Source organism: Mauremys mutica, chromosome 2 (genome assembly GCF_020497125.1).
Source record: "Mauremys mutica isolate MM-2020 ecotype Southern chromosome 2, ASM2049712v1, whole genome shotgun sequence".
In the NCBI taxonomy this organism is placed as follows: Eukaryota; Metazoa; Chordata; order Testudines; family Geoemydidae; genus Mauremys; species Mauremys mutica.
Window position 1 is genome coordinate 100,076,100 of NC_059073.1, and position 25,166 is coordinate 100,101,265.

Genomic DNA, 25,166 nt, shown 5'->3' on the forward strand with positions numbered 1-25,166 from the left:
AGGCAACTCTTAACCACAATACATATGATTTACATATGGTCCAAAGTACTACAGTTTATATTCACTTCACTGTTTAGCTTGAGATTTTTAATGCAGAATATGGGAGTCAGACCTATGTCTCTCACTTGAGAAGAAGGTATCCAGCTGACTTCTGCACCTGGAAATGTCACTGTTTTTCAGAATCTCTTTTGCTGTCCCTCTTAGCAAAGTGTTTTGGCCTAGTTTTGGTGACTTCTTTTAAAGAAAGTCACCTGAATGAGGTTTTGGGGAACTGAGCCAGTGAAATGACAACATTCTAGGATAGCACAAATGTGATCTTCTACCACCACCCAGTCACACTGGAATGTTTAAAAAGTACTAAGGAAGCAGGCAGGTTAGAGAGAAGGTACAGTGCTTCATCTGCAAAAGCATCCGACTCAGCCTTCTGGAACTCTCTAGTTCACAATGGGAATGCTCAGAGGTTTAACTCGGGCTTTAGTATAGTAGAAATTCCAAAGAGCTGGTGGGTCTAGAACCCTGCAGTTGACTGAAGCCCAGAGAATCTGCTGGAGCTCCCCTAGCGCATATGTTCTCTGTCTCAGATTCCCCGTCTGAAATATAGAGGTATTAGTAATTTTCTAAAGGTTAATTAAAGTCTGCTGTGAGGATTAATTAGTTCATATATTTTTAAGTGTTTCACATATATAACGTGCTTTGTCACATTGGGTAAAATCACAGCTGTGCAGTGAGAGTGTGAGGGAGAATAAGAGCCAGCTGGAACTGCATCTCCTGACTTACAGGACAGGAGTCATGACTTCCTTGCTACCAGAGGAAGCAACTTCTCAGGAAGGGGTTACAGAGTAATTAGATCCATAGCACATATAGAGCTGAGTGGTTGGCTACATAGGGAAGAGAAATTGTGGCACTCCTTAGGGCTGGTTTTCACTACAGGGGAGATTGACGCTGCTGCAATTGATGCAGCAGGGGTCGATTTAGTGAGTCTAGTGAAAACCTGCTAAATAGATGCCAGAGCACTCTCCAGTTGACCCCGGTACTCCGACTCTACAAGAAGAGTAAGGGAAGTTGACTAGAGAGCGTGTGTAATTTAAGTCTCTTTACCCCGGTAATGAAGACAAGCCCTTAGGCTCAGATTCCAAAACAGACTTAAGCACATGAGAAGGCTAAAAATCAGGCACGTGCTTAAGAACCTGACAGAATTAGGGCATTAAGGAGCATGAGAGATTTTTTGCACTGCCTCCCACTAGCAACTCACAATAAGGGACATAAGGGAGGCAGAATATCGCCTGATCTGCCCGCTAGGGTCAGTATGGCATTACATCATCCTGTATAATAGGCTGTGCTCAAATGCCACAATTATCCCTATAGAAATGCTCAGTTTTTTTGCCCTCGGATACTAAGGGGAAATGGGCATCTTAGAAATATATATAGTATTGTGTAGGAATCTGATACTGGTAAAGCTTTGTATACATTAAGAATGTGAGAATTTTAGCAAAGTTATTTTAGCTTTTAATACATTTAAAACTAAGAAAAATGTATCGCTGTGATATACAGTACTCATCAAACTGGACAGGAGGAGGAAATATCTTAAATATAAAATGAGAAAAATATTTATGCATTTAAATTAACTACCAACATCATAACTCCTGTTGTGAAACCTTGATAAAGAGTGAAGGTAGAATGCTTCCAGTTAAAAGCTTTATCAAAAGCCCTAGGGCCTATTGTGGAAACTCAAAACAAAACAAAAATATCATTTGCATTAGGCTTTAGTTAAAGAATAAAATACAGTACAAATGCATAAATCACCTTTTTAGTCCACAGCTGAAGTTTTAACTACTGGAAGAGAATGCCTTTAGGTCTGAATAAAACATTTTCTGAAAGACAGTTTACATTTTTTACATTACAAAGCTACAGTACAACAGCTATTTCCAACAAACTTTATATAAAAATACGAACATGCCTGCATTTAATTAATAGGTGCAAATGTGTCTTATGTGATATCTATTTTTGTCTTTTGTGTGTATGTATGAATATAGAAATATACACACGTGTGTATATTTTTTGTCTAACCTACTTATGGTGGGCTAATGATATAGTTTTCAAAATTAGAAATTTTTCTGAATCCAACTTCTGGTGAATTTAGAGATCAAGTGCTTCTTGAAATCCTGACCCAAACTCCAATCTGAATTTAATTATAAAGACCTGTCTCTCTTTAAGTGTTTTTGAACCAGAATTCCAGAATCCAAAGACCCTCTGTGATCAGGTGCCTGGAATGGACCACACCGACAATGCTACACTCAGGGCAGACGGCAGAAAATGGCAGACAATGCCCCCCAAATAGTAGTTTATACTACAATTAAATTCAGCAAACTAGCAGCAAAAGAGCTTCTGTAGCACCACACTGCTTAACAAAAAGCCCCCAAAAAGTCCCCATTAGGCATTCCAGCCCTTGGTTCCCATCCAGACAAATTGGTCTAATACAGTGAGAGGTTACTGAAAACCCAATTAATCAGATGTGAGGTTCTACCACTCCTAAAGGATCAGACACTTACCTCCAGGTCAATATATATTTCAGATTTTACCCACATATCACGGTGTCAGCCAATCCTTAATTAACTAACAGTTTATTAGTAAAAGAAAAGACTAGAGTTTTAAATGGCTAAATGATCATATATTAGAAATGATTGCCAAGTCTTTAGGTCAGGTTTGTAGCAGTGATAGAATAGTCTGCTAGCTTGTAAAAAGTTTCTCTGGTGATTTCCAAAAGATTAGAAGGTGTTTAGTCCATAGTTCAAAATGTTCCATTTAGTTGTAAGTCCACAGTGCTGAGATTTGGAGCAGGAATGAGGCAGAATGGAGATGTCTCAGGTGTCTTTTAAATCCTCTGCCATGTGCATGGAAATGTATTGTCCCTAAGCCCATAGCCCTTGTGTCTGGAAAGTTACTGACACAGGTGGAGTCCGAGGTCACATGTCCACATCACATGCTCTTACATGTTTTGCTGAATCACATGGGTGGCCGTTGGTTCCTTGCTGTCTGAGACATCCTCCGGAAAAACTATCTGGAAAGTTGATTCCTCTTAATGACCCATCAAGCTTGAATAGTCCATTCACAATGGGCTGGTGAGACTGGATGTAAACTACCTTGTGAGTGTCAGCCCTAGAATGAACACATTGAAATACAATTGCATAGCCAATATTCAGATATAGTGATGATACATACATTTAACTAGGATAATCATACTTGACAGATTACAACTTTTCCATTGACACCTTACATCATACACTTTGTGTGAGATTTGTTGCAATTGTATAGTAGTGGTAGCAACAATGATTTAAATGGTCATCTTCAGTCAATGCAAAATTGATGCAGAAAGGAGTGGTCCAGACACTGCTGAATGCATCCTAGGAATTTCCATTCTTTATCTTGCATCAGTACAGCTTTCAACCCAATATTAGAAGTATCTCTGGGTAACAGAAATAGTTTATCAAAATCATGTTTCACTAAAAAAGACTTTTTCTTTGTTAATTCAATTTTAAATCTTACAATGTCGCTAAATCCCTTTACCAGCTTCCTGTAGTAGTTGGCTATTCCATTAAAGGATTGGACCTGTCCTTTGTTCTATGGGCAGGCTAGGTTTTAATGGCTTCTACTTTCAAGGGTTCAGTGTGAATTGTCCCTCTGTTCACCCTGTGTCATAGGTAGGATACTTCTGGTTTGTCATAAAACATTAAATCAATGAGGTAGTGTGCCTCAGTTTCCCTTTCCATACAGCAGACCAGGCTTGTAATATTTTTTCTGCTCTGATAAGTTCTAAGTTTGCTTATGGATAATAACTGTGAAATATAAGTACCATAAGGCTTTCTACCGTGAAGTGTGTTTTCATTCAATGAGACAACAGAACCATAGGGGTTTTTAGCACAGTGTGTTCTCATTTACTTTTTTTAGCATGTTCAAGGGCTTTCCCCAAAGGTCATACACATTGTACATTTTTACAGTTCTTGACATTAGCAACATATTTATCCCAAGTGAGTGTTTACAAGTATTTTTGTCATGCCCCACCTTCTGTTCAGACTGTTTGTCTCGAAGGTCAGTTTGCTCAATGCCCTTCTTGAATTTTTGCACAGAGTCATTAGCTTCTTTTTCACTCCAGTGTTTCCCTTATCATAAACTTTCATTTCATTTAAATCTGTGGCATCTTAGCATTTTAAGGTTGGGTGAGGTAAGGATGAAAAGGAATTTTGCACATGGGGAGACCCCTTCTGGAGCGTCTCCCGATCCCAATATTGTGTGCACACAAAAGATTCATTTCCCTGCTTAGGGTTAACTTGTCTCTTTCATCTTCAGGTTCAACTTCTTTCCCACCTCCCTTTCCTGGAGTGTTGAAATCTGAGCCTTCTTGCTTAAAAAAATCCAACTGTGGACTGGGTATGTCCTTTCCTAGCAGCATCTTTGTGTTACTAGCTAGGGGCAAAAACTCTTTCCCCCTGTTAACAAGGTAACTTGCATAGACACAGACACTAGGCTCTTTGTTAGTTTTCAAATTCTCGGACCTTACCAATTCAAAGACTGGACTTTGTCTTAAAGGAATACAGTCAATTTTCACTCCAAACCAGTGTTCTGATGCCTTTCCACTGCCAACCTCTGCTTCCACATGGAATCAGATGTGCCTGAGCCCACCAGGGAACTACAGAGCATATTCAAAGGATCCTGGGGGTCTAATTACATGGCTGTTCTGCTGTGAAAAATCAGTATACCAGCCTCCCCTCTGAACCTGAAATACAGGTTGCATACCTGCATGGACAGATGGTGAGACAGCCACTCTGTCCAGAGCCTTTTCCCACAGGGGACCAACATAAGGATATTCATGTTCCAACAACATTATTTCCCCAAACTGCTGGTTAGGCACAGCCAACAGTTCACATGACTGCCTTTATGCTTCAAAATTCCCTGCTCCATCATCTCTCACTGAAATTTCCTCCCAGCCAACCTTACTGGAGCTTTTTAAAGCAAATTCAGCTGAAAGATTCTTGCAGTTAGGCATCACACCTTCCTCCAATTATTTTGAGGGAGAGGGCATGGGAGCCTAATTTTTTTTTTCTGTGGCAAGGGAGGTGATTAGCTACATTCATGTAACCAAGTCCGGATTTGTGAGCCGGTGGGTAGCTTCAGGAATGGCTTGATATAAGTTTGAGAGTGGCCAATGGCAAACAATCAAAGTAGGCACTGATTTACAATGTAGTCCACAGTTGCATTGTTCATTGTCTCTTGTCATTCAAAGGTTTATGAGATGACATCATCTGCCGTGCAGTTTTCAAAAAAATTGTTTCTGAGGGTAGGTTTACACTTACCTTCCCGGTCGATGCAGTGAGTTCGAACTCCGGAAGCGCTGCGGTCGACTCCGGTACTCCACCACTGCAAACAGCGGTGGCAGAGTCGACGGGGGAGCCGCGGAGTTCGACCCCGCCGCGTCTGGACGGGTGAGTAGGTCGAACTAGGGTACTTCGAATTCAACTACGCTATTCGACCCCCCTTCTTAGTGAAGACCAGGCCTGAGATAGGTTGAAGCCTGGAAGTTCTTTTATGGGGTCTGCAATCAGGTGTTTGTCTGGGATATTAGCATTATACCAGATTTTTTTTCCCATGTGCCTCAGGATTGAATGAACTTTAGCCCAATCCTAAAAACACTTGTGCGATTTTAGATGTGTCTTTGGAAGGTTCTGGAGGTCCTCATGAGTTAATACAATCAGTTTGGACATGGTTTAATTGTACTCATGAGCTTTGTGTGTCTCTCCAGATTTTGGGTAGGGGGATATGTGCCAGAGTGGGCAACCAGTGAACAGGTATTGATTTTAATGTTCCATTTTTTTATTCTCATTGTAGCTTTAACCTACAGGTCTGGAGATTTGGTATGTGAGTTACCTCTCCATACTGGTGTTCAATATTCTATGATCAAGTATACCAATGCTAAAGTCACTACTCAAAGTGTGTGCACATTGGTACCCCATGTTATGCCCACTAGTTTTTGGATATGGTTAGTCCTTTTTTTTTTTAACCTTTTTTTTGCATATCTTTTTTCCAGATGAGCTTTAAAAGTCAAGCTCCTATCCAAGTTTACCCCATGTCCTTTGCATAGACTCATTTCAGAGCCATTGGCCACAAAAGGTATCACTAAGTGGTTCCTTAGCCCTTCACCAAAACAACAAAGATGCCATTACCAAGGTTTTGGAGGCATTGGGGTGGAGTGGAGAGGGACTTACCTATGGTGGTGAGGTCTTTGCCTTGTGCTGCAAAAGCGATGTCATCAACATAAGTAAACATATGCAAAATTGTGTCAGGTAAATCACAAATGTAGATGTTGAATGATAAAGGAGTTGCATGGATCCTTAAGGTACACAATTGTTGAAGATGTGTACTCTGCTGATCTGCCCATTCAGAAGGACATGGTATCTTCAGTTGCTCAGGAGTCGCATAGTGCTATAGCAATTGATGATCCTTGAGCAATAGCCTGTATCTCCATATCGTATTGTAGGTAGTGGATAAATCTATCAGGGCTGTTCTGGTTAATACTACATAATCATATAGTGTTTTTTATCCATAGACTGCAAGTGCAGACCAAAACCTAGAGTAAAATTTTGGGGCTCAGATCCATTGTTATCCCATTGACTGGAAGAAGATCTTGTCTTTTTAATACATAAAAGGTTGTAAATGGAACTATATATTTACATGTTGGGTACAATGTTTATGCTCATATATAAGAAGAAGAATGGACTTGATAACCTAACCAGTCTTTTCCTACTGTGATTTCTAAGAGCTAAATGATCCCCTTCTACAGAATTAAAACAGAAAAGGAAAAAACTACAGCAAAACTTGGAAAGAGTCTTGTGGAGTTGCTACTTCTTTCTTTAGAGCATGGCTTTCAAACCTCAAACTTAAGACTCATCAGAGAAATCATGCTCTAAGTACATAGAACTCAGGACAGCTGCCCTTCTGGACTGCTCTCCTGCTTAGTAATGTGTGTGTTAAGGACAAGATAACAGCCCTAATATTGAATGGGATAAGTAAATCCCAAACACTGTGATTTAAATCACCTAATCACAACTGCTAAGGGACCTACTCCCCATATCTCCTTCATTTCCCACACAGTCAAAAAAGTCAGAGACATCTTTTTTTTTTTTTTAATGGTAAATCACAGTAAACAAAAGCCATTGGGGCAGCCACCGGTTCAGCTGAACTGGAGGGAATCTTACTGTAGAAAAGGCAGTGGTGGCTTCACTTTTTTTTTTTAATCACCAGGTTTGTTAAAACTGCTAAAAAGTAGTGAGTTTAACTAAACACAGAGATTTTTTAAAAAGTTTGTCCAAAAAGAACCTTGTCTACAGTAGTGCTGTCACTGGTTCAGCTGAAACTATGGTAGGATCAAGTGAGGATTTTTGGGGAATAATTTTTAGTACAGGCTTGGCTAAAATGTCCATCTTAAAACACCCCACTCCCTGCTTCTGAGCCTTGGCCTTCTGGCTTCTTGGATGGCATGCAGATTTCCCCTCCCCCTCTCCTCTGTTACACTGTTTCAGCTAGTCTCTTCCTCCTTTCATTCTTTTACCTGATTTTTCTCTTTCTCACGCACACACATGTCATACTACTGCTCTTCACTCTCTGAGATATTGGTCAATTTAGGGGTGCTCACTATGTTTGCACCAGTCAGCTTTCAGTGCAGATTGGATATTGCTCAACTAATCAATGGTCAGCGGGGAGTGGGGTGCGGGGGAGGTTGAAGAAACTGTGGAGTGCTTCATGGAAACACCTCAGCACCAGAAACTTCCTGTTGGTGATTGTAGGTAACCTTAGGGTATGGCTACTCTTGCGAGTTGCAGCACTGGTGGAGGCTTTCCAGCGCTGCAATTAGTAAGTGTCCACACCTGCAGGGCACATCCAGCGCTGCAACTCCCTGGCTGCAGCGCTGGCCGTACACCTGGCTCAGCATGGGGAATAAAGATTGCAGCGCTGGTGCTGCAGCGCTGGTCATCAAGTGTGGCCACACACCAGTGCTGTTATTGGCCTCCAGGGTATTAGCAGATATCCCAGAATGCTTTTATAAATTACTCTCTTTGTTTTGTTGTGAACTCGGAGCTCCGTAGCTCCGTTGATCCGTTGATCCCGGAGCTGCTTATCTACAAACACAGCTCCTGTTTGCTGTGATCAATCTGTGAACAATCAAATGAGATAATGAGGCAGGCAGGGAGTGAGTGTTTGCTTGACAGAAACGGGGCAGAGGGGAGAGAGGGATTCCGTTGGGTGCAGGCTGTTTGCAGTTAAGAGTTAAGGGTAAGGGATCGGGAACATGTTCTGATTTTTCAAGGCAGGAAGGTAACACACAGTGTTGGCTCCAAAAATCCACTCTCTCGCCCGCTCCCTGTCACACTACGCCCCACCCCACCCCCCTCTTTTGAAAAGCACGTTGCTGCCACTTGAACGCTGGGATAGCTGCCCATAATGCATCACTCCCAACAGCGCTGCAAATGTGGCCACACACCAACGCTGGTAGCTGTGAGTGTGGCCACACACCAGCGCTGCAACTACCAGCACTGCAGATTTGTAAGTGTAGCCATACCCTTAGTATCAAGTCTGCAGAGAAGCTTTAATAGGCCCTCTATAGCCTTAGGGTGCTGAGGGCTGTAGGTTTGTTTATGCCACTGCCCTACTATTAAACTAGCATTTCCCCTGGACAACCCTGGTGTTTTGTCTTTTTAAAAGCAAAACAATTGCTACAGTTGTTTCAAGTTGCAAAGAAAGTATAATTGTGTGGAAAAACATCCTTCACTAGATAATGCATATTGATCAAGGTGAGCCAAAAATAGCACTTCCCTCCCCTCCTCACCATTACACAAATGGAATTCTACGCATCCATAAAATCCAAAAGCGGAGCATAAACACTCTAGCTTGAGAGCTTGCAGTGTTTTGTGTACGAGATAAAACTGGTGGTCTGGAGCATCAGCATGCTGAGGCAGTGATTCAGGCATATTACACCACAACATCATCTTTTTATGATTTTGCTGCATATCACCAGATCAGACAATCCTGAGGCAAATAATCTATCTCCAATCCCATAGAACTTCTCGGTAGCTAGAGACACACAGAAGCCAACATGTTAATTATGGATTTTTAAATTGTCATTAATCTTTTCTCTTCCTGTATATACACTTTTTCTATTGCCACAGGTTGCAGTAAATTGCTCATTAAACTTGAAGCAATGCAATGTAATGCTTGCTACCAGTTATAGCCAATGCTCTCCAAAGTACAATTAGAGGGAGTATTATGACACAGAACAATGGAGACAATTATTTCTGAAGTTTATTAATGCTAATTAGCATATGGCATCTAAGACAGCTGCTGATACTTCATTGCTAAATACTGAGGGACTAATTAGTGTTTGATGTTAATTAGTTTCTTCTGAGTGTATATTGTCCTTAAATGCATATGTACTGTAACCATTGGGCTATTAAAAATTTGGTCAATGCCTTCTTGCAGTGGTATGATATGGTATTTAGGAGCTCTTGCATACTGTACAGAATAATTCTCTAATGCACAATTAATAGCTAGTATAAGAAATTGAACAAGCCAAGTATTCACTTCTTCTTTCAAAGAACATTCCAAAACTGTATTTAAAAATAATTGAATAATGTAGGAATTGTTTAAAAAGTATGACATCAATTTTCATTTTTATTGATAAGAACGATAACCTGAGAAAAGGATTGCAAAATTTATCTGACTGAGAAGCAAAGACAATAGAACTTCACAGATCTGGTGAAAAATCCTATATCCTAATGAATATTGATCTCATTATCACTAAATTTAGTTACTTTAGTCTTGTTAGGGTGTTTTTACACTTAGAGCTGGGGATGAGATTCCCTACTCAAAGAGACATACTCACATTAGTGCTCAATGAGGTAGCACTCTAAAAATAGAGTGCAGGCCTGGTATCGGGGGTGGTGGTGGGGGATCACACCCCATTGTCTTGTGTTTTATTAAACATGTCTGCCTCATGTGTTTTTATCTGGGGCCTAGGAAGTTTCTTTTTAAAAAAATAAAGCTCTATTGAGGTTTCTTAACATCAGCTGTTTTTAGCTGCAAATGAATGTATCTTCTTCCTTTGTTACTGGATTACAATTGTTTTGCACTAAAATTTGCTATTGTAAAATATTATGTGAAGTATTGCAACAAATTTCAGATTATGCTGGGAATTCTTCATGTCAGTTTTCAACAGTTCCTCAACACCTTATAAGAATTAGCTTTAGTTTGGAAATACAGTCAAACCCTGCCATAACGCGCCCCACCATAACATAAAATCGCATATAACACGATCGCAGGTTGGCTCCCTTTAAGGTACAGTATAATACAGTATGATACTGTACCAATGGTCCCCAACACCATGGCAGGGGAGAGAAGCTGCAGCCCCACACCTGCTGGGGACAGAGAATTCTGAGGCTGCTGGCGCCGGTGCTCTCTGTCCCCAGCAGGCGGGGAGCTGTGGCTCCTCTTGAAGCGGGAGAGAAGCCACGGCCCCGCGCCTGCCGGGGACAGAGAGCACCGGCGCCCACAGCCCCGGAGTTCTCTGTCCCCGGCAGGCGGGGGGCCACAGCTCCTCTCCACTGCTGGGCACTAGGCACCAGGGGCACTAGGCAGTTCACCTCAATGCACCGCTTTGGGGACCACCTGACTGATTTGAAACCCCGCTATACCGTGACCCCTCATTTAGCGCGATGGGATTTTTTGGACCCCAAAAGTCACGTTATAGCGGGGTTTCACTGTACTTTAAGTGATTTAGCTGCAAATCCTTACCTAGTTAAGAAATTCTGATTTCATAATACAATAGAAAAGAGACTTATACGGCTAGATCAGAAAGGCCACATGCAGCCTACAAGACAGAGGTGGGTTATTGAGTAGCTCAGGGTTGACCTTTTTTTTAATGTGACTGTGAGTTCTTTTTTGCAGTTCTCCACCATAATACAAGCAGCCAGGTTGAAGTCTGTAGATCTGAGAAGAGCTCAAAGACACAGACCGGAAGAGAGGAGTGAAGGAGTGGTCACCAAAACAAATGCTGAAAAAAAGGTCAGAGAAGTAGGAGGGAAGCAGGATAGATTGATTTTAATCATGATTGAAATCAACAAGCAAGAAAGCTTGATTTAAACCTTTGATTTGAATCTTGCTTTGCATTTGTATTTTTTAGCTATTTTCGTAAAGAAAGATTGGTTCTCGCTGATTAACCATTAAAACATGGTTGATTTAAACTAAATATTGCTCTTTACACTAAACTTGGTGCTTCTTTTTGCTAACCAGGAAGATAGACTAGATATATACACATTTATGTAAGAAATTGTATATTGGGATTGGAAGGATTATGTTTGTACTGGTAAATGTTGATTTTACCATATATGCACAATCAAATGACAAAATATTTAAATTGATAACAGAAATATGAAAAATTCTTCAAGAACTTAGAGTTAGATTTAAGTTTACTTGCTTTGCATATTTTGACATGTGATGTCAACAATTTGTGTTTTAATTGTTATAGAGCTTTAACATTTTGAATCTCACCATCTACTCTCATTAATAATTGTCCACTCCACCCATAGTTTCCCCCAACTATAAGTCAAATAATCAAAATAGAAAAAATGCTTTAAAATAAACATTTAAAAAAATCAAATGATGCCAAGCATTTGTATAGTTTAATTTATATTTTTTTCAGATTCTTAATCTATTTTTTTTTTATTATCAGTGGTGATGATGCAGTTCCTATTCACTAGTTTAGGATTATTTTTTACTAGTGATTTGTATTAAGCTCTATTTGGATGGAAATTCAAATTCAGTTAATATATATAAAACCAGCATTTTTTAAAAAAATAGTTACATAAAACTACCTTATGTCCTGGATACATAAGAAAAGAGTCTCAAAAAGTTAATCAAAATATGTTTTGCATTAAAAACTAGCTGATTTATTAAACACAGTATTATCTGTAGTTAGTGAAAAAACAGGTTATGTTTGGCTACCCTTTTTCCTTCAAGATTTAGGAACTAGAAGATCTCATCCCGTCACACCTACTTCTTCTTCATAGATTGGAACAGGAAATTAAGCTTTCCTCCATTTCAACTCCAAGTAGGTTTCTTAACTTTGATTGAACTAGTCATTGAATTGAACTAGTTGAATATGCTGAAATGGAGAGAATAGTCTCTTGAAGAGACTACTACTGTCAAAAGTTGGTTTAGCACTGCAACAAATTCTGATTGCAGGTGCCTAGTCAGTGACTTCCATCAGTTCAGTGGTTTGATTTTCTTTAAAATTTGAGCAGCAAACATGAACTGCTTAATATTTTAATGTAATTGAAATTATTGTAATAGATTATAATAAATTTATCATAACATAGGTTTTCTTAATTTCAAATATAATTTTAAATAAGTTTATTTTTAAAATTAAACCTGTATTTAATTTAAATAAAAATATTTTTCTTTTAATCATTGTTTTTTATTCACCCTGGCCTGAACAAATTCATCAGTCCCAAACAGAACCATTGTCCAGGGCCGTTCTCAGACCAAAAACATAACCCTAGCAAACATCCACAAACAGGCTGAAACATAAGTCTACATCAGGTGCAATTAATGACCTTAAATATAATCCATATACTACCCCCCCAAATGAACCTAGTTGGGGGGGGGAGTAAACCCCAGCCCTAACTCTCATCCTCATCTATCTCGAGACCCGACCATCGCTCTAGCCCAAGGACCCCTGCTGGCCCCAGACCTAAACCCAGTCCATCTGTAGAACAGGTAACCCTGCTGGTGCCAACCCTAAACCTAATTGAGAGACTGCTGCTGGTCCTAGACCTAGACCTAACCTGCTTAGCCCAGCCAGCCCCTGAGCCAGGTAGTCCTGCCAGCTCCAGCCCTAGCCCTAAATATAGCTTGTAGAGTGCTGCTGGCCTCCGCCGTAATCCCAGCCCAGAGAGACCTGTGAGAGCCAGAACTAACCTGAATCTCTTTAGTCCTATCATGGGGAGCTCTATCCTTAGCATGGGGAGTCCAGTGAACACTAAATCTAAGACTAGCCCTAGGTGCCCTCACTTCGCCAACCCCAATCCAGGGCCAAGAAGCCCTATGGTTCTAACCCTAAACCCAGTTTAGGAATCCCTGCTGGCCCCTGCCCTAACCATAAGGTGTATTGCTGTGGGCTATCTTAACCCTGCCCCAAGTGCTCCTGTGAACCCAAACATCTAATCCTTGCTCTAGGTGCTGCCGTTCACAAATCCTAACCATGGCACTGGGAGCCATGCCAACATCAGCCATATCCCTAGGCCTTCCATCCCTGACCATAAATGTAGTCTAGTGACACCTGCGTGTACCCACACACACACCAATACACAACTGTAGCCAGGGTTGCCTGGGGAGGAGGGCAAAAAGAGTAGTTTGCCCCAGGTCCTCAATGTGAGAGGGGCCCTCAAACCAAGTGCTGTTGTGATCTGTCCCATAGGGTCACAGCACTACTCCAGTTTGACCTGGTCACCCATACTTCATGATGGAGGGATGGCCGGGCCAGCCATGAGTGGTGCTGTGACCCCATGCACCAGGTTGCAATACCTAGAGCAGGGATGCTGGCCCAGCTCTTAAGGATAGGACCTGCTGCTACAGGGTGAGTGAAGGTAGGTTCACTCTAGAACCCTACCCCACGCCTGCCCCTCCCCTCACTGTTTTTGCACCTTTTGGTTTAATAATTTCTGTGGGTGTATTTTATCTCCAATGTAATTTTTTTTTAAAGAAGGGGAAGCTTCAGTTTCAGATTTTGCCCCAGACTCCCGAAAATCTCTGTGCAGCCCTGGCTGGAGCTAATAGCCACGGAAGACTGCATTATGTAGCCCAGAGGTAGCATACATACCTGTGGCACCCTAATTTTGTAGGTTAATAATCTAATCTTACTAATGCATAGCACTGGCTAGAAAGTGATATAATATAAATTTCAAATACCACTAGTTGTACATACAGGAAAAAATGTCTGCAAACTCAAACTAGTTTATGATCTCATAAAAAAAATGAACTTTTGAAAATATAGTTTGTGAGTCTCTCAGAACCTACAACTTTACCAAGTTCACTCATCTTGTCTTAGGTGCAACAAGAACACACCCTATTGGGTTAATTTTAAGCAATTTACAAGCTGCCAGTGATTAAGGTGCATAGTATTACAAAAACTACAGTTACTCAGCAGAAGATGGCATAATGGGCTGCTTTCTTTGATTAGATTTATGGCTGAATCTGTAAACATCTGGAGGTAGTTCTCCGGAGCTATTCAAAACTGCTTCTGCTTGCATTACATAAATGAGGTGAAATATAGAAGGGTAGTTGGTACTTATAGAATACTTAAAACTATTTCTTTTTAAAAGAAAGATCCCATCCTTTAAGCAAAATATTTGACATTAGCAAACCTAAGTGCTTCTCTACATGGGGACACTTTTCACATAAGTCCTGTTTAAATGAAAACTGTTTCCATGATGCATATATAACCCGATTTCCAAAGTGTCTGAGTACTCTGTTCATTTTATTGTATTTATCTTCATCACACACCTGTGAGCAGGGAAATTATATCATACCCATTTTAAAGATGGGGAACAGAAGATATAGTAAATTATTTACTTAAGATTCAACAGGAATATATACTTCCTTATTTTAAAATGTATAAGTATGCAGGACTTGTAACATGCATTTAACAGTAAAAACAGCATACTGTAGTTACCTAGACTACCTGCAAAGTAATAGACATCCTCTTGTTCTTTGAATATGTGAATTGAAGTGCAACTACAATTTAAAAAGTGGCTCCATGTCAATGACATCATAAGGTTCCATACTTATTCTTTCAAGACCTGCTCTGTAAATCAACGAATGATTTCTGTAATTGCCAGCCCTCAATCCAAGTTCTGAAAAGCAATCTGCACTCTTACTGGCTCATCCATCAATACCAGTAATAAAGATCCTCCAACTAGAGCCTAGTGGACAATTTTTGTTGATGTTACATGAAGCAGATAATAATACCGATTCATTCTGAATAGCTGTTTTGGCTTTGCAATGCTATCAGTAATAAAATGTCAGTAAAATAACCAGATCTCTCAAGAATGAAGAGGGAACCAAAATGTTGAATGAGAATGTGGCATTTGTGAATAATTACAATTTTGACCATTACCATTATTCAATCTGCTCTAATACAAAAAGTGATTTAGTTTGCAAATAAAAATGGTAGGTTTTGTTCCACTGTTATACATTTTACTATTTGTTTACAGATACTTGGATGACTGTTTGTTTATGCTTGGAATAGTTCTTAAACTCTGTATCACAAATTTTAGTAAATAATTAGTCATCCAAAATATATTGCCAAAATGTGGTGTTCATTATTTGCTATACATCATTTATGATGCTCCTGTTTTAGAAGATTTCAGTCAACAGACCAGGAAGTCAAAACAAGATGATTTCACGTAGACCTTGTCTACACTACCCATTTTTGTCAGCAAAAGGCAGCTTTTGTTGACAAAACAGCAGACGTGTGTACTCTACAATGCTCCTCCCACCAGCAAAACTCACTTGCTTTTCTGACAAAATAAAACCACCTCAAAAAGGTGTAGAGCTTTTTGCAGCAAAGTTAGATGGAGAAAGAGTCAGTATAGACACTGCATTCATCACTTCACCATAATTGGCCACTTGGAGGCAGTGCTCCCTCTAATTTTTCCCAACCATGTGCGGAATGAATTTTGTTACGTGCACCAATATGGAGGGTTTGAAGTGTGGGACGGGGCTCAGGGCTGGGGCAGAAGGTTGGGGTGCAGTGGGTGAGGGCTGCGTCTGGGGGTGCGGATTTAGAGTGGGGTGAGGTGGGAATGAGGGTTTTGGAGTGCAGGAAGGTGCTCTGGGGCTATGGCTATAACTCCCCCCAGCAACACCTGGGAGAGGGGGTGTCTGGCTTTGGGCTGCACTGTCCCGTCCGTGGCTGGGTTCGGGGAGGGGTGTCCGGGTTTGGGCTACGCTGCCCTGTCTGCAGCTGGATCCGTGCCGTGCCGCTCTGCCCCGACTGCATCTGGGTTTGGGCCTGGCCACCACACCTGGGTCCAGGCCAGGTTCGAGCTGGGGTAGAGGCACCCCATCTGTCAGGTTGAGGGGCTGTCTGGGCTAGTGGGACTGGGGGAGGGGGACTCCTCTCCCATCTGCAGCAGGTCCCTGAGCAGGTTTCCTGAGGGCCTGCACAGCACTATATAGGCTGTTGCATGGCTGCGCAGCTTACCGGGAAGTTAGCCTGGAGGTATCCCACAATGCCCACCACTGTGCTCACTGTTTTGAACTCCGCTGCCTGGCATCCAGCTACATAGGCATGTACCCCCACTCTTTCAAAGCCCCAGGTAGTTTAGAAACTACTCATCATGGAGAGCTGACATAGCTACTGCCCAGCTAACCATGCTGGCTCCTGGCAGCAACGCATTCCTGCCTGGACTACAGGGGAGGGGATGGATCCCCTTGGTCTGTGGGGAGAGGAGGCTGTGGGAGAACTCTGAGGGAATCACAGAATCAAAACATTAAAGTGGAATCCTGCTCTCCCCTGACACTAGGACCGCAGCAGCAGGCAGGCAGGACAGGCTGTGCTGCAGGGTTGGGGGAGAAAAGGCTGTGTTGAACCAGGGAGGGAGGTGGGGCTGATGTCAGGCTGTCTCCCTCCCCCTACTGGTGTACTGGTCTCTGCTGAGCTGGGGAACGGGGGTGGGGGATGCTAGCTGTCTGTGCACCAGCTTCTGCCTCAGGATTAGTTGCTTCCAGCTGCTGTCTGAACTTAGAGACAGCATGCTGACACTCTCCCCCAACACACACACACGCTTCCCCAACTAGGGTGACCAGATGTCCTGATTTTATAGGGACAGTCCTGATTTTGGGGTCTTTTTCTTATATAGGCTCCTATTACTCCCCCACCCACTGTCCCAATTTTTCACATTTGCTGTCTGGTCACCCTATCCCCTATCCCCTACATACACATACACACACACACACACACACCCTCTCTCTCTCTCTCTCTCACACACACACACACACACACACACATATACACTTCTGTGGGCTTCTTGTGTTAGTGTTCAGCAATGTCAGTGTGGTCATATTACTGAGTGCAAATCCTGTCCAAAGCACTGTGCGGCCAGTTGCACAGTGAGATAACTACCCACAGTGCACTGATCTCTGTGTTGATGCAAGAGCTGCTATTGTGACTACGCTCCACCAACACAACAAGGAGCATAGTGTGGACATGCAACAGCGGTTTAATTATAGCAGTGGCTGTATATCAGTGTAATTTGCGTTGATAAAGCTCTGTAGTGTAGACAAGGCCTTGGTTAACCAATCACATGCTACAACTATGCAAAGCAAAAACTTCATAAGGAAACTATCAGCTGAAATATGTTCCTATAAATTGTTCAGTGAATACTTTTGACTACTAAATATATTAGTAGACATCAGGATTGCTTACAATCAGAACTTTATAAAATCAGAAAAGAAGAGTTTTGGAATGTTTAGTCACAAAAAATAACACAACAGTTGTAAATAAACACACTGGTAAATGATTCTGCTGATTTTAAAATCTCTCTCTCTGCAAACTGTGTATACTGGTTTTACTATTTAGGAGGAAGGGGTGGCCTCAGATCTGAATTACAGATGCATGCGCTAGTTTTAAGTTTCTTAACATATTCATGTAAGGTCATCAAAACTCACTTTAAAAAAATTGAAAACTCATTCAACCTTTTCAGATCCAATGTCTCCCAGGGGAATCAGATTCAACTTCTGCTTGCTTATTAAGGATCCACTGAGAGTGACTAGCTCATCATCAGGTAAAGTTTCAAAAGCACCTTAGTAATTTAATAGCCTCAGTCCCACTGAGAGATCAGCTCTGAAATACGTTACTTTTGGAAATGGGACTTAGGCTCCTAACTTCCTTAACCTTTTTAAAAATTTAACTCCTATTCAATCTGTAGAATGTAGGGTAAGTAGTGGTATAGGAAAGTGTAGAGAAAAAACTGAGGGCAATTCTTTTGTTGGGTGATTAAGTTGGAGTAGAATTGACAGAGTGCCAGTATTTTGCTAATCACAATAAGTATTTTAAATACTTCAGTTGAATAGAATAATAGAATGACCTAGTATTGCATTCTCATACCAAAAATTGCACCTGTTGCCGTCTCACAACAAACATTTAAATGTTTTTTTTCACCATATAACATCATAGAGAATGATGGAGAGAATCCCAAACAACTATTTAAGCCCTTCCATTCCCTCCCCCGCATCCAAAAAAACAAAACAAAAATCCAGTCCAGCAATAAACAAACAAAACCCTAGTCTTGAAACTTGACTTGTCTGCAGTTGTGGATCCCTTTGTGGGATGAGGGCCATACAGAGCAAAGTCCATATGAGAAGGACTTTATTCCTCATGGGGGTGGGGGGGGAATGTAGGGAGCTGAGAAAGTCTCCTTACCAGGAGAAGAGAAGAGGGTTAACCACAGTGATTTGTATTTTGTTCCGAAGTACCTTTCAAAATAGCTAAGGCAAGTGAGCAATGAGGCCGGTAGCGGCAGTTTGGACCATCTCTGAAGAAAATGACGGTCTTTTGCTACTGCCAACTGGCTAAATACTGTGCTGCTCTCCTCTATTTGTGCTCACTCTTCTGTTTGTGTTACTAACCAAAGAAAAGGTAGGATATTATTACTGTAAATTTGTCACTGCCTCACCCTATTCCTCCTGTCAGGGTATGTCAACACAGGGATAAAAGCATAGCTGTGGCTGATCTGGATCAGCTGACTCAGGTTCACAAAGCTTGGGATGTGGGGCTAAACATCACTGTGTCGCTCTTTGGGCTCAGGCTCCAGCCTGAGCTTTGGGACAGCCCCCCTCCACCAAGGTCCCAGAGCTCAGGCTCCAGTCTGAGCCCAAACATCGACACAGTGATTTTTCAACTCCAGAGCCTAAGCCCTGCGAGTCCAAGGTGAGCTAACCTGGCCTGCCCTGGATTTATCATTCCCATGTAGAAATACCCTCAGTGTCTGTCTGATATCTTCACTCAGCATTTAATGTAACTAATTTAGATTGTAAAACTCTTTGGGGGAAAGGACATAACTTTTATTTTAGTGCCATGAACATTTCTCTCACTCTCCATGCATGTTATGAGATCATCATTAAGTGTATTTTGGAGTGAATCTGTGTTTAATTCTCCCACACTGTACATAAGTCTTCCTTGTATCTATATTTTTATTTATCCAAACATCAGACTTCTGGAGCTTCCCTGGTGTTCACAGAGTACTACCAAAGAGGTTAAATGACAGCAGACAGAAAATATATATAATAGTGCTGCTGATTAATCGCCGTTAACTCAGTGTGATTAATCAAGATTAATTTTTTTACTCACACAATTGAGATTTTTTTTATTGTACGATTAATAGAGATTAATTTTTTAAATTGCCTGACTGCCCTAATATATAATAAAATTGGAAGTTCAAAGATTTATGAAAAAAAGCAATCTTTAAAAATAGAATGTTATGGATTCCATTAAGATGTCCTTGCTCAAAAGGGAATATGTTCCTGAGGCCAATGGGAAACAGTCTGATGTCAGAATTAGCTGCTGTCATTTTGGATTAAGTTAAAATTTCTCCAATTAGAAGTTCATGTATTAATGCTGTCAGTGAAGGAAAAGCTCTCTACCATCATTGTGAAACTGGTAAAGAAGCTGCTAATTGCAGTACTTCATCTTTTCACCAAGACCCATGTAGAAACATAAATGTGAAAGAGCAATCACACAAGCTTCAAATCATGATTCCTATATACGATGTGTATAACGATACATTCATTTCAGTCCAGACATCACCTTCTGTGCAAGCACTGGCTGACCAACTATGCTGAACTATGGTGAGTAGTTTTGCAATGTGCATTCTAATGATTAGGTAGATAAACACTTATTTTGCATCAGACTTCGTGCTCAGGTTGAACCATTCAGGCTTCTGTAGAATCTCTAAACACATTTATGGTCCTAGGCTACGTGATACCTTTAGTCAGGGCCAGCTCTAGACACCAGAGCTCCAAGCATGTGCTTGGGGCAGCACTTTCCAAGGGGCGGCACTCCAGCTCCTTTCTTTTCTTTTTTTTTTTTTGCTTGGGGCGCAAAAAGCTGGGAGCCGGCCCTGAGCAGAGGTGAGCTGCAGTGGTGGGGGGCGCGGGGAGGGCAGCAGGAAGTAACCCTGGGTGGGGGCAGAGTTCACTTCTGTTGCACTGCTCTCTGCTCCCCCGAGCGCGCCGCTGCTCCGCTTCTCCCCCCACCCTCCCAGGCTTGCTGCGTGAATCAGCTGTTTTGCAGCAAGCCTGGGAGGGAGAGGGGAGAAGCGGAGCAGTGGCACTGCTGTCAGGGGAGCAGGGGGAGTGGAGATGAGCTGCAGCGGGGGGGCTGCAGGAAGTAACCCTGGGGGGGGGGGGGCAGAGGAACAGCTCCCCACCCAGCTTACCTCCGCCTCCTCCCCCGAGCACACTGCCACTCTGGGAGGGAGGGGTAGGAGGGGAAAATGTGGCGCATCCTGGGGAGGAGGTGGGGCCAGAGATTTGGTGAAAGGGTTGGAATGGGGCGGGGAAGGGGCGGAGTTGGGGTTGGGCCAGGGGGGCACAGGAAAATTATTTTGCTTGGGGCGGCAAAAAACTTAGAGCCAGCCCTGCCTTTAGTATATATGTTAAGCCTAGACATTTAGGTCCCAGGAGGCTGATCTTATCATCAGTCACAAACTTTTCATCAGAACAAAGTAGTTCATGTTCCAAGCCATGTGGTCCAGAAGTAGAGCAATAAGTATTACAGTAACATTTCCACTTGTACATAGTAGAGGTGGGACTGGCTACAGGGGCCTCCATAACTTCTGATTTGGAAGCATCCGAAGAAGTGGGTATTCACCCATGAAAGCTCATGCTGCAAAACGTCTGTTAGTCTATAAGGTGCCACAGGATTCTTTGCTGCTTCTACAGAACCAGACTAACACGGCTACCCCTCTGATACTTGATTTGGAAGCAGTGTCTCAAGCAGCAATAGTTGTTTGGGTGGGGGCGGTTCCCCCCCAGCCCCCTCAGAAACTATAACTCTTTTGTGCTTCCTGAAAGCAAAATAAACTTCCATACTAACTATGATAATTTGGGGATCTGTTTATACAATTTATGAATTCTGTGTGAGATTATGAACTCTATGTGTATCTTTATCAGACTGCAGACTCTATTTTGAATGTGGGGTTTCCTAGTTGCCTTCTTAAGGTGAACAGACGGAGAATTGGGGGTACCCCTGTCATTGTTCCCTTCCTAACATTAAAGTATTCAGAGGAGATCTGAGCACTATAGTAATTGAGGACTCTATCGGAATTTAGACCCAATGTTGGGTCCTAAATTAAAACAATTGCTTCAAAAAGATACCTTGACGCTACTCTGTCCAATCATTTGTCTGCTTCCAAGGAGACAACATTCTGTTCCAGACACAGAGACCAAGGTCATGAAGCAATTTCCTAAAATTCACTAATGCTTGACTGCCGTTATAAATTCAACCTTATTACATGTAATAAATAAGGCTAAAAGCAGATTCAGGCCTGTGGCTAGAATCTTGGAAAGCATGTTAATATCCAGGAGAGGGAGTGAGATATGGAGATAGGACCGGAACAATTAAGATTCCTCATCAAATTTGAAGATAAGCAAAATATTAGGCAGATAAGGGGATGGCTGCAATATGAAAAGATTTTCTGCAAACAAAGTCAGAACTGTAGTGTTTGCTATTGTCAATAACTGACTGCCTAGTAGCTTTTTGGGTCAGGGTCCCTGCCTGTTTTAGAAGAGAGAATGCCAGAAACTACTTACTCTGAAAGGATTGGTTCATTTAATTCAGCGTGCAGTCCAAGTTTCAGTGGTATCTTTGGTCACTGTTCTAATCAAAGTTATGGCCAGCCTGGCAAGGAGTCCTCCCACCATATTATGCTGTGTGAAACTTGTATTTGAATACTTGGAAAGACCCAAGTAGTCTCATCTAACATGGAATCCAGAGTTTCACAAGCAATTTCCAGGATTAAATATACCCTTATTTCCACTAATCTGTAAGAACTGAAGTATTTACATGACCCTGTCATGGAACTAATGGCCCTTCAGGACAATTGTGGCCTAACAGACCCAGATGACTGTATGCGCTACTCCTGGGAGCAATTCGGTGCTCCAAGTGGTGTCCCTTTAGCAAATTAATAAGAGAGCAGCTGAGCTACAAGGAGGCTGATAGAACAGAGTAAAGGAAAAATTCCTTAGAAAGAAGGAGGAGGGGGATTGGGTCAAGTAGTATCACAAGCAAATGCAGCTGGGAAGTTGATCACTTACGTGTGCTTATAATATACAAAGGTAAAGGCAATGGTGAGGATGGCAGAAGGCCCCCTATGTGGAATATTAAAAAACAACAACAACAACAAAAAACAACTGGGACCCATTTAGAAGCAAATGTAGTGAAAGTACTAATGAACAATGATGATAACATTCAGGAATTTAGTAGCATTATAACCAAGAGAATCAATGGCAGCAAAGTTAGCTATACCTAAGATATCAAGTGATCCAAAAGGTAGTTTGTTTTTTTTAAAAGGCAATTAAGAAAAGGAACAAGGCATATAAAAAAGTTAAAAATACAATGAAAGGTGAGGATTTAATGAAATATAAAAGAAAAAAAGGCAATTGAATAGAGGACTGTTAAAAAGGCAAAAAATAAAAATAAAAAGGTGGAGAAAATATTGTAAGAAAATAAAGATACTAAAACATCAGAGTGTATATGCAGATTAGCACAATGAATGGAATACAGAATAAAAGCAAGTTTATCAAGTCTCATTGTAGAAGGCCAAAGGATAAAAAGCTCTAATGAAGAAAAAGCAGAAGCAATAGCAGAAATATACCTCTACCCCAATATAACGCAACCCGATATAACACGAATTAGGATATAACGCAGTAAAGCAGTGCTCTGGGCGGGTCGGGACTGCGCACTTCGGCGGATCAAAGCAAGTTTGATATAATGCAGTTTCACCTATAACGTGGTAAGATTTTTTTGGCTCCCGAGGACAGCGTTATATCGGGGTAGAGGTGTAGTCCACAACATTAGTAATGGTGAAATCGGTTTAATAGAAACTTGTGTGAGGAAAAAAAAAATATTAAAGACAATAATGAGAACTGGAAAAGGTGGGAGAAAGATGATGATATTAAATGAAATCTGTATGAGGGAACTTTAAAAAGCTACAGCTCAAAGCAAAAACTTTGAGCTGTGTATGTAACAAGGATTGTGTATGTAACAAGGTACTAAAATATCTGGATGAAGGGGGTCTGAAAATATTACTAAAACTGTACAAAAGTATATGGTGAAAAGGTGAGCTACCAATGGATTAGCAACATATCTGGAGAGAAATAGAAAATATAGAAATTGGGTACAGTCTGGGAAGAAGTACAGCTGATCATATAGTAAGAGTAGAGACAGAAGCACAAAAAAGTATGAAAAATGAAGAATATATAATATTAGCTTTCCTAGATATTGAAAAAGCATATGATGCATTAAGGAGAGAGGAATTATTGCATAAAAGGAAGAGTATATAGGTGGATAAAGGAGTTCTTAAGTAAAAGAACTATGCAGGTCAGAGTAAGGAAAGCCTGCTCTAGTATATATACAATCATAAATGCCACTCCACAGGGTAATATCGGTCCTACCTTATTCAGTGTAATGATACATGATCTCCTAAAAAGAATAAGTGAAGGAATAGGCATTTTCTTGTTTGCAGATGACTACCATATGGGCTTAAAACAAACCAGAAAGTAGCTGTGAAGTGAATAAATGAAGCACTTAGGGAAGAAAAGTGCAGAATGGGGAAACATGGGAGGCTTTAAATTTAAATTCTCAAAACTAAAGGAATGATATTCACTAAAAAGGAAAATTAAAACAGATCCTAAACTGTCTCTCTATGGACAGCAAATAATTATGTTAAAAGCTAGAGATTCCTGGGTGTGACTTTTGATAGCAAGCTAACATGGAAGGATCACATTGAAAGATAAATGTAAAGGTAAAATCAATCTATTTAAAAGTGTTGCTGGAACCACCAGGGTTGCAGATAAAAAAGCTGTGGTAATGCTGTATAGGGTATTAATAAGACCAATAATTGAATAGGGATGCCAAGCATTTAGTTCGGCATCAAAAATGAATTTAAGGAAGCTAGACTCAATCCAAGTCCAGGCATTATGCATTGCATGTGGTGCCCCTTTGTGTGTACTGCCGATAGCTGCTGGTGAAATGCCTGTAGCATTGAGAATGAAATTACTGGATTTAACCTTTTGAGCAAAAGTTATAGGAAACTGGGAAGATGGAAACATTAAACAAATATATGACAAATTCCGGGAATTCAGTGGACAACATGGGGGAAATGAAGCAAAAAGTGCCCCATGTTAATATGATTAAAGTATGGACTAAAGAACTAAAAGAAAAGAAAGATCTAAGAGAAATTAGCATATATAGCCATGTACAAATGCATTGTAAGTAGAAAATCACTCTCTTCCCCTGATATAAATGTGGAACTATATAATGAAATTAAAAGAAGGGGGGGAAAGATAGCTAAATGGATTAATTATAGCAAATCTATCTATCATGATAATTGTGACAGATTGGATCACAGAAACCCCCCTGGGAGCTGCCAAATGATGTGCCAAGACTACCTCTGCTCCTGTTTTCCCTGCCAGCTCAGGACTCCAGCACCCTGTCTTGCTGAGCCAGAAACTCCCGTCTGCTCCAACATAGACCCTGAATTACCTGCCCCAAAGCTGCAGATTTACCTGAAAACAGCTCACAGAAGTGTGCTTGTCTTTAGCACTCAGATGCCCAACTCCCAGTGGGATCTAATCCCAAATAAATCCATTTTACCCTGTATAAAGCTTATGCAGGGTAAACTCATAAACTGTTCACCCTCTATAACACTGATAGAGAGATATGCACAGTTGTTTGCTCCCCTAGGTATTAATACATACTCTGAGTTAATAGGTAAAAAGTGATTTTATTAAATACAGAAAGTAGGATTTAAGTGGTTCCAAGTGGTAACAGACAGAACAAA

At 41.1% G+C, this 25,166-nt stretch overlaps 1 long non-coding RNA gene across 1 annotated transcript; it reads left to right on the forward strand.

Moving 5' to 3' along the window:
- The first annotated feature begins 506 nt into the window (after nucleotides 1-506).
- On the forward strand, nucleotides 507-19,951 carry LOC123362735. The gene is made up of 4 exons (XR_006576542.1): nucleotides 507-603; nucleotides 10,990-11,106; nucleotides 17,808-17,888; nucleotides 19,898-19,951. It is a non-coding gene; the product is annotated as an uncharacterized LOC123362735 (long non-coding RNA).
- Nucleotides 19,952-25,166: the final 5,215 nt, after the last annotated feature.